Raw genomic sequence first — 8852 nt, forward strand, 5'->3', positions numbered from 1 at the left:
CCCTGGCAAAATCGTAAGTGTCCGACTACCTGAATGACTTATTACACTCCTTTATTATTCGATAGCTTTTAACACCAAAGCTAATCATGCAGTCCGCCCAGAGCTCAGCTTGGCGATTCGTCGAGCGGATCTCTGAATTCGTCGGACGTGAATAGCGCTTCACTTCCGACGGCCTCCTCCCCTCTCCCTACGGACGACGCTGAGGTGGAGTCCCATAGGGGACAAAACCAGGAGGAGGTGGTCCTGGAAGCGCCACAAGGCGACCTTCCGGACTCCAGGCCCAAAGGGGGTAAAGCCCCGGAGGGATCTAAGTCCGGCCCCGGGCCGGACACTGCTCCGGAACCATCAGCGGTTCCAGAGTCCGACAGGCGGCGCCTTCATAAGAAGGGCAAGCCTGCGACGCCGGCGACTTCCGTCCACCCGGAGGCACCGGACAATTTGCTGGAGGCGCTTAACGGCGCCTCCATCGACGAAGAACACCACACTGTTATGAGTGCGGTGATTCAGAAGGTTCAGTCCGCCAAGAGCGGGCTGACGGAAGCCTGCACAAGCCTGTTAACGGGCTTTGAGGTATGTGTTCAAAAACATATATAAAAAATATTACCGCATAGACAGTAGCCCCTGATGCTCAGTTCGGTGTTCGGACAGAAAAGCCGAGCTGAGGATCTAAAAAGATATACACAGGAGTCTAATAGAAATATGTCAATATGGGAATGCAGGCTGCGCTGCTGACCTCTGCCGCACTGACTGCGGAGGTCAATGCCTTGAAGGAAAGCCTCGAGCGGTCCGAGAGCGAGCTCGGCCGTGCCAAGAAGCAACTCGAGGATAAAGATGGTACATAGTACCTCCTGTAAATGTATATAGAAATACTTGGTTGCAAAATAATAACAGGACCAACGTTAATGTTGCAGGAGCCAAGACCGAGGTGGCGACCCTGCAAGAGGCGGTCTCCAAGGCCGAAAAGAGTGTGTCCTTGGAGTGCACCGAGCGAGAGAAGCAGGAGGCGCGGGTGGCGGAGGTGCGGCAAGAGCTCCAGGCTCTCGTGGAAAAACACGAGAGTTTGGAGCGTGACTCGAAGACTCGAGAGTCTGAGCTTGCCTTGGCTCTTGAGAGTGCCAAGACCGCTAAGGACGAAGCCCAGAAGGCCCTTCAGGAGATCGAGGCAATGAAGAAGATAGCGGCGGGTAAGGCATTCTTTATGCAAAGCAAAAATATTAAAGTTAATTATCTGCTACTTACCCGAATCCGGAGCTCTCCAGGAGCATTCGCCGATCTGCCTCGTAGTGTGTCTGATGCTGCCGCATACTACCGAGCCGAAGAGGGGAGCTCGATGGAAAAAGTGTTCTGGTCCCAGTATGCTGAGGCCGAACATCCGATGCCCCTGAGCGACCAGCTGAAGCAGCTGGTCGAGCTCCACAAGGTGGCCGAACAGGCCATGAAGGGCCTCATAGCTCGGCTGTGGCCTGGAGAAGTCATGCCTGGGAGCTACTTCGGTCTGGTGCAGCGGCTGGTGGACACGTGTCCGTGGATTGAGGTCGTCAAGCGCTCCGTTTGTATTGAAGGTGCCCATCGGGCCCTTGCCCGTGCTAAGGTGCACTGAGGCAAGCTAGACGCGGAGAAGCTGTTGACGGACGCGCCGCCGCCGGGCAAGGAGTATTGTCGGGGATATACCCCGCGGTGTAAACCGGCCGGAAGAATAACCCGGCCGGACTTGGCGGTTTATTTGAGACCCCGCTGACACTTGGCGGTTCACTGGCGACCTGTTTGGACCTGGCGGTTCACGACTCATTGGTAATCCGGCAGGCGGGTGCGAGGAGCGACAAGACCTGGTGGCCCAACAGGCGGTTCATGAAGGCCGGTTCCTACTATGGTGAGCCGGTTTAAGAGGAAATGCATAAGGAATATTTGTCTTACAAGGAGTTAAGACCTAGACTTGTATCCGGTTTGTATTAGAGATAGACTAGTCCTAATCCTAATAGGACTCCACATGTAACCCGCTCCTTCAACATATATAAGGAGGGGCAGGGCTCCCCAACGAGGGACAAGCTACAAGCAAGAAACAATCTCTAGGGCTAGACACAACTAGAGGAGAGCCGGTTTACGGCGACTCCCTCGTGATGATAATGAGACCTAGCCTCAAACAGCATGTAGGGTTTTTACCAGATGATGTTTCCCGGGGCCCGAAGCTGTCTAAACCCTTGTCTTGCGTGTTGATCCGCCCTGCGTCTCTCGATTCCGCTCAACCCCTCTCAAGCTACCACATAGATGCGTTGGCCTCGCGACTAAGTCCTCACACTAGGACATCTGCCGTGACAATTCCACGACAAGTATCATACGCCCGAGATGTATTATAATGGCGTTCTGAAGGGTGCCCGCCGTATAGCGGATGAGTGCTCCAAAGATGTAATTTTTGAGTAGACTCACATTTGTTATCCTGTACGCTGAAGCTTTGTTCATATGCGTTAAGCAACGCTTGTTAATTTAAAATATTACCTTCTGTGCGGCCGTTTATCAAATCTGAGAGATGCAAGTCGTCGGCTTCGACCCCCATGCTACGAGTGCTGGGGTGTTCGGGATAAACCTGAGCGCTCTTGTTCCCATTCTTGGGTCCATCTAGGGAGGCGTTCGGCACAACGAACCAGGCCGTCGGACTTATAATGCATTATCACTCTCACTTAGCCATAGAATTCTATAATTTTAAATTTCGGCGAAGCCCCTAGTATTCGGAAGACCGAGTTCGGGGCGCTATACACGCCTAGGCTGGATAAGTCCGGTTCCTCACTCGAAGCGGCATAAGTCTTTAAGGACTCGAAGAAACCTCGCGAACAGCGACCGGTCTCTCGCACTATCATGACAGTCAGTTTTAGCTTTCTCTACTGAGGTGTTAACCCAGCTCAACTGGGGCACAATCGCAGTAGTTCTCCCAGCGCTACCTTAGACAACAATGCGGAACGTAAGGTACCAAACATGGGAGCCGGGCAAACCCAACTATTGACCAAAGACATGATTCGGAGCCGATGCATATAGTGCTATAAGTTCGGGGTGCCACACTTGTTAGAGTGTTCGGTCTTCTCACACCATGTTATGGGGTGTTGTAAGCCCCTAGTGTATTATCCGTACCAAAGTGTACGGTTGTAGAATGTCATGACTGAACATATTTGTATATATAAAAATAGGTAAGTACAATAATAGGTAAGAGCTATATATTGTTTATTAAAAAAGGGCTGCTGCGAAAGCAGAACGATACAAGAAGTGCGGTAAGCAAGAGATGGGAGTATTTGACATATTCCCCTCCAGGGGCAAGCTGCGGGGTTGTAAGTAAAACAGGTATTAAACTCGTTATAGAGACCACCTGGACTTTTGACGTGGCTTGCTTCCTCCCTGGCTGTTGCATCGTGGGTTCGGCGAGTGTATTGCCGGACAGGCCTTCCGAATAGTTGGGTCCTGAAAGTGTGTGAAAAGGAAAACGGCGAAATAGGGAGCCCCTTAGTGCGGTTGAGCCGCATTCTGGGCGTGCTGTTGTTGTGCCCCTCCCCTTATGCCCACGGTATCTCTAAGGCGTAATTATGTACGCGTGGTACCAGTATCGCCGTTTGGCGGGGGCTGGTGTTGGGGCCGCACTGCTATGCCTGCTCGAAACGTGCCAGCCGGATTTGTTATAGGTTACTTCAGGCTCGCTTGACATTGTCCGGACGTTTGATGCCTGGATTGGAGAACTGCCTTGAGAGGCTACTATGTACTTCCGCCGCCAGGGCCGCGTGTGCTCCTCCATTCGGAGAGAGCGTTCGGTGTTTCCGTTTACCATGATGACTCCGCGAGGTCCTGGCATATTGAGCTTGAGATATGCGTAGTGCGGCACAACATTGAATTTTGCAAATGCAGTTCGTCCGAGCAGGGCGTGATAGCCGCTGCGGAATGGGACTATGTCGAAGACTAACTCCTCGCTCCGGAAGTTATCCGGGGATCCGAAGACCACCTCGAGTGTCACCGAGCCTGTACAGCTGGCTTCTACCCCTGGTATGACACCTTTAAAGGTTGTCTTTGTGGGTTTAATCCTTGAAGGATCTATGCCCATTTTTCGCACTGTGTCCTGATAAAGCAGGTTCAGGCTACTGCCGCCGTCCATTAGGACTCTGGTAAGGTGAAATCCGTCGATAATTGGGTCTAGGACCAGTGCGGCGAATCCGCCATGACGGATGCTGGTGGGATGGTCCCTTCGATCGAAGGTGATCGGGCAGGAGGACCATGGGTTGAACTTTGGGGCGACTGGCTCTAGGGCATAGACGTCCTTGAGAGCATGCTTCCGCTCCCTTTTGGGGATGTGGGTTGCGTATATCATATTCACCGTCCGAACTTGCGGGGGAAATCCCTTCTGTCCTTTGTTGTTCGGCGGCCGGGGCCCCTCCTCATCATTGCTATGTAGCCCCTTGTCTCTGGTCTCGGCACTTAACTTGCCTGCCTGCTTGAACACCCAACAATCCCTGTTGGTGTGATTGGCTGGCTGTTCGGGGGTGCCGTGTATCTGGCACGAGCGATCGAGTATCCGGTCTAAGCTGGATGGGCCCTGAGGGTTTCTTTTGAATGGCTTCTTCCGCTGACCCGGTTTAGAGCCTCTGAATCCGGCATTAACTGTCGTATCTTCAGTATTGTCACCGTTAATGCGGCGCTTATGCTTGTTGCGACGTGACCTGCCGTTGTTATCCTTGGTATCCGAATTGCCGGGGCTCTTGGTTATGTTATTGCTATGAGCTAGCCAGCTGTCTTCTCCCGCACAGAAGCGGGTCATGAGTGTCGTGAGGGCTTCCATAGACTTCGGCTTTTCCTGTCCTAGGTGCCGGGCAAGCCATTCGTCTCGGATGTTGTGTCTGAAGGCTGCAAGGGCCTCGGCGTCCGGACAATCGACTATTTGGTTTTTCTTGGTTAGGAACCATTTCCAGAATTGTTTGGCCAATTCCTCTGGCTGCTGGATTATGTGGCTTAGGTCATCGGCGTCTGGTGGTCGCACATACGTGCCCTGGAAGTTGTCAAGGAATGCGGATTCCAGGTCCTCCCAACAACTAATTGACTCTGCTGGCAGGCTGTTAAGCCAATGTCGAGCTGGTCCTTTAAGCTTGAGCGGGAGGTATTTGATGGCATGTAGATCATCACCACGGGCCATGTGGATATGAAGGAGATAATCCTCGATCCATACCGCAGGATCTGTTGTGCCATCGTATGATTCAATGTTTACGGGTTTGAAGCCCTCGGGGATTTGATGATCCATTACTTCGTCTGTGAAGCATAGTGGGTGTGCGGCGCCCCTGTACTGGGCTATATCACGATGCAGCTTGGACGAGCTTGGTTTGTTGTATTCGGCCGGGCCATACTTATTGTGTCCGGCGTGATGGCTAGCGTCACGTGAGGCGGGGCGCCCATGCGATCCGTAGATCGATCTTGTTTGCCTTGCCTTATTCTCCAAGATGTCTTGTAGGTCTGTTGCGTCTCCCTGTACTCTGGTATGTTTTGAGCGGTGTCGGGGTGCGGCTTGGGTTGAGGGCCTGAAGGCCTCTCTATCGCGGCCACGGGGTGGCCGATCGGGCGCATTGTACGCTGGTGATGTAGGTTTAGTTGCTTCCTCCTCAAGTTGGGGTAGCAGCCTGCGCTTCGGGTAGCTCTTGGATCGGCGTTCTAGTTTATACTCTTTGGCCGCCAGGACTTCGGTCCATCTGTCGGCTAGCAAGTCTTGGTCAGCTCTAAGCTGCTGCTATTTTTTCTTGAGGCTGCTTGCCGTGGCTACGAATCTGCGTTTGAAACGCTCTTGTTCGATGGGATCCTCTGGCACGATGAATTCGTCATCGTCGAGGCTTGCCTCATCTTCGGAGGGAGGCATGTAATTGTCGTCCTCATCTTCTTTGTCAGCCGCTCTCTCATGAGGGCTGGCTCCTTCGTCCTCCTGCACTGAGTCCTGCTGGAGGGGGTTGTCTTCGGCACTGTCCGGCGTGTTGTTATCCTCGGTGCCGGAATCGCTGTTTTTTCTTTTGCGGGACTTAGAGCGGCGCCGCTGACGTTGGCGCTTGGGTTGCTTCTTGGAGGGGTCATCCTCCGTTTTCTCCTCGCCATCCCCCGCTTTAGGGGTGTCCACCATGTATATGTCATATGACGAGGTGGCTTTCTAGTTCCCTAGAGGTGTTGGTTCTTGATCGTCTCCTTCATCGGCGTCCATGCCATCGATGTCTTCGGAGTCAAAGTCGAGCATGTCGGTTAAATCGTCGACAGTGGCTACGAAGTGGGTGGTGGGTGGGCTTCGAAATTCTTCATCGTCCGCATCCCAACCGTGTTGGCCGTAGTTCGGCCAGGGCTCTCCTGACAAAGATAGAGACTTTAATTTATTCAGGATATTGCCGAAAGGCGAGTGCTGAAAGACATCCGTGGCGGTGAACTCCATGACCGGAGCCCAATCAGGCTTAATCGGAAGAGGTGCGGGATTTACGGAGTCCGGATCGGAGTCCGGCACCTTGGAGTCACGGGCCTTCCGAGGGACTAGGCTGGTATCCGGCTCTATCGCCATGGAGGTTGCAGTTTTCGGGGAAGCGTCCAGCCGTCCGTCCCCGACTGGCGCAGTGGGCTCCGAGCTAATGGTTGGAGCGGACACCTGAGCGATGCTCTGGGTGTTGTCCGATGACAGAGCTAAATCATGCCCATCGTGACAGTGCGGCGCGCCCGGTCGTGGCTCAAATCCGTCGAAGATCAAGTCCCCGCGGATGTCGGCTGTGTAGTTTAAGCTTCCAAACCTGACCTAGTGGCCAGGGGCATAGCTTTCGATCTGCTCCAGATGGCCGAATGAGTCAGCCCATAGTGCGAAGCCGCCGAATACGAAGATTTGTTCGGGGAGAAAAGTCTCATCCCGGACCGCATCGCGATTGTCGAGCAAAGAAGCCATCGGGCCTAAAGGCGACGACACAGAGGAACTCTCAATGAAAGCACCAATGTCGGTGTCAAAACCGGCGGATCTCGGGTAGGGGGGCCCGAACTGTGCGTCTCGGCGGATGGTAACAGGAGACAAGGGACACGATGTTTTTACCCAGGTTCGGGCCCTCTCGATGGAGGTAAAACCCTACTCCTGCTTGATTAATATTGATGATATGGGTAGTACAAGAGTAGATCTACCACGAGATCGGAGTGGCTAAACCCTAGAAGCCAGCCTATGGTATGATTGTTGTTCGTCCTACAGACTAAAACTCTCCAGTTTATATAGACACCGGAGAGGGCTAGGGTTACATAAAGTCGGTTACAATGGGAGGAGATCTTCATATCGTATCGCCAAGCTTGCCTTCCACGCCAAGGAAAGTCCCATCCGGACACGGGACGAAGTCTTCAATCTTGTATCTTCATAGTCCGAGAGTCCGGCCAAAGGTCTTAGTCCGGCCATCCGGACATCCCCTAATCCAGGACTCCCTCAGCGGGCAAGGAGAATGAGAGGGAGCAACCGAGCTTCGGGTTGGCTCCATCGAGCAGGGAGCCTTGGTGGGCATGTTCTTCCCTTTCTTCCTCCACAGCCTCTTCGCGGGGCTCGTCCCACCTTTCTTCAGGTTCTTCTTTGCCATTCTTTACCACTATCAGATCCACACACTTCATCTTCAACCCAACTCCGTCCTCCTCTTGTCGATCTTTGCTTTCTACTGTGAGCCTTCGTGGTGGTGAGGCCCTCTGTCGTGCTGTTTCGCCATTTCTTCTCCCTCCGGATGCATGGCTCAAATGAGTGCTTAAAATGCGTCTCCTTCGTTGCGCTCCATGATAATAATGCGCTCATCAAGGCCGGGAAGAAGGTGGATGACTTACAGCGCAGGTGGATCTACCAGGACGCCCGGAGCCATCACGCTTGGCTGGAGCTGCCGACTGGTCAGCCGGAGAAGCTGCCTCAGTGGTCTCATGAGAAGCTGATCGACCCCTGGGCAGCACCAGTCTTGAAGAAGATGCAGGCAGACATGGGCTCCGTGGCACTGACGGGTGCCATGATCGTCCGCGAGTTCTTGACGCAGTGACTGGCCCCTCTCCAAGCTCACTCGCGCCCCATGTGGACCTCAAAGGTGTAGAAGATGACCTCTGGTTGCACCCTGGGAACCTGACGGATGAGGAGCTGAACAAGGCTGTGCGGGTCTTGCTCGGGAAGGATCTAGGCTACCTTCCGGCGGCCCACCTTCTGCTGTACCGCCACGACGACAGGGCAGCGCTGGCCGCCTCCATGCCAATCTTCAATGAGCTGGGGCTTGTGCTGTCCGGACCTCCTGACAACCTAGTGGCGGTGTCCTCCAGCGAGGACTCCATTGAGGGCGAGGAGGAGGAGGAAGACTCGAAGGCGACCGAGGAAGGGATAGGTGAGATTTCTCCTCCGCGGTAGAGCAAGCTCCTTCAGGGCTTCCTAATGATGACGACGCTAGGGGAGGTTTGGTCGGGAGGTCCTTGTGTCCCGCCGTGGTCGTCATGAGGTCTGGGGCGACCCCATTGCGAAGGCTAATCCGCGGGGGCCTGAAGGGAGGAACGACGATGACACCGCCTCACGGCAGCGCCCTTGCCTTGTCGCCTGCTGCTGCTGCTGCTCCAAAGTTTCCCAATGCGCGCCTGGCCAGGCCTTCGACCGCGGCAAGGCCGCTGCTGCAGAAGGTTGGGGGCGACACTGTCCTGGGCAAGATAAGGGCGTATATCACCGATGATGAGTAAGCACCTTACTTCATTCTTACCTTCTGTCGTGATACCTTGCTCATGATGTTGCTCCCCTGACGACCAGGCTGCCCCTGAGGCGAACAAGAAGAAGGAGGACACCTCTCCCAAGGCAAAGCAGACTCCGAGGGCACCAGCTCCTAATGCGCCCGCAG

The sequence above is a fragment of the Triticum dicoccoides genome, chromosome 4B (genome assembly GCF_002162155.2).
Source record: "Triticum dicoccoides isolate Atlit2015 ecotype Zavitan chromosome 4B, WEW_v2.0, whole genome shotgun sequence".
NCBI classification, from domain to species: domain Eukaryota; kingdom Viridiplantae; phylum Streptophyta; class Magnoliopsida; order Poales; family Poaceae; genus Triticum; species Triticum dicoccoides.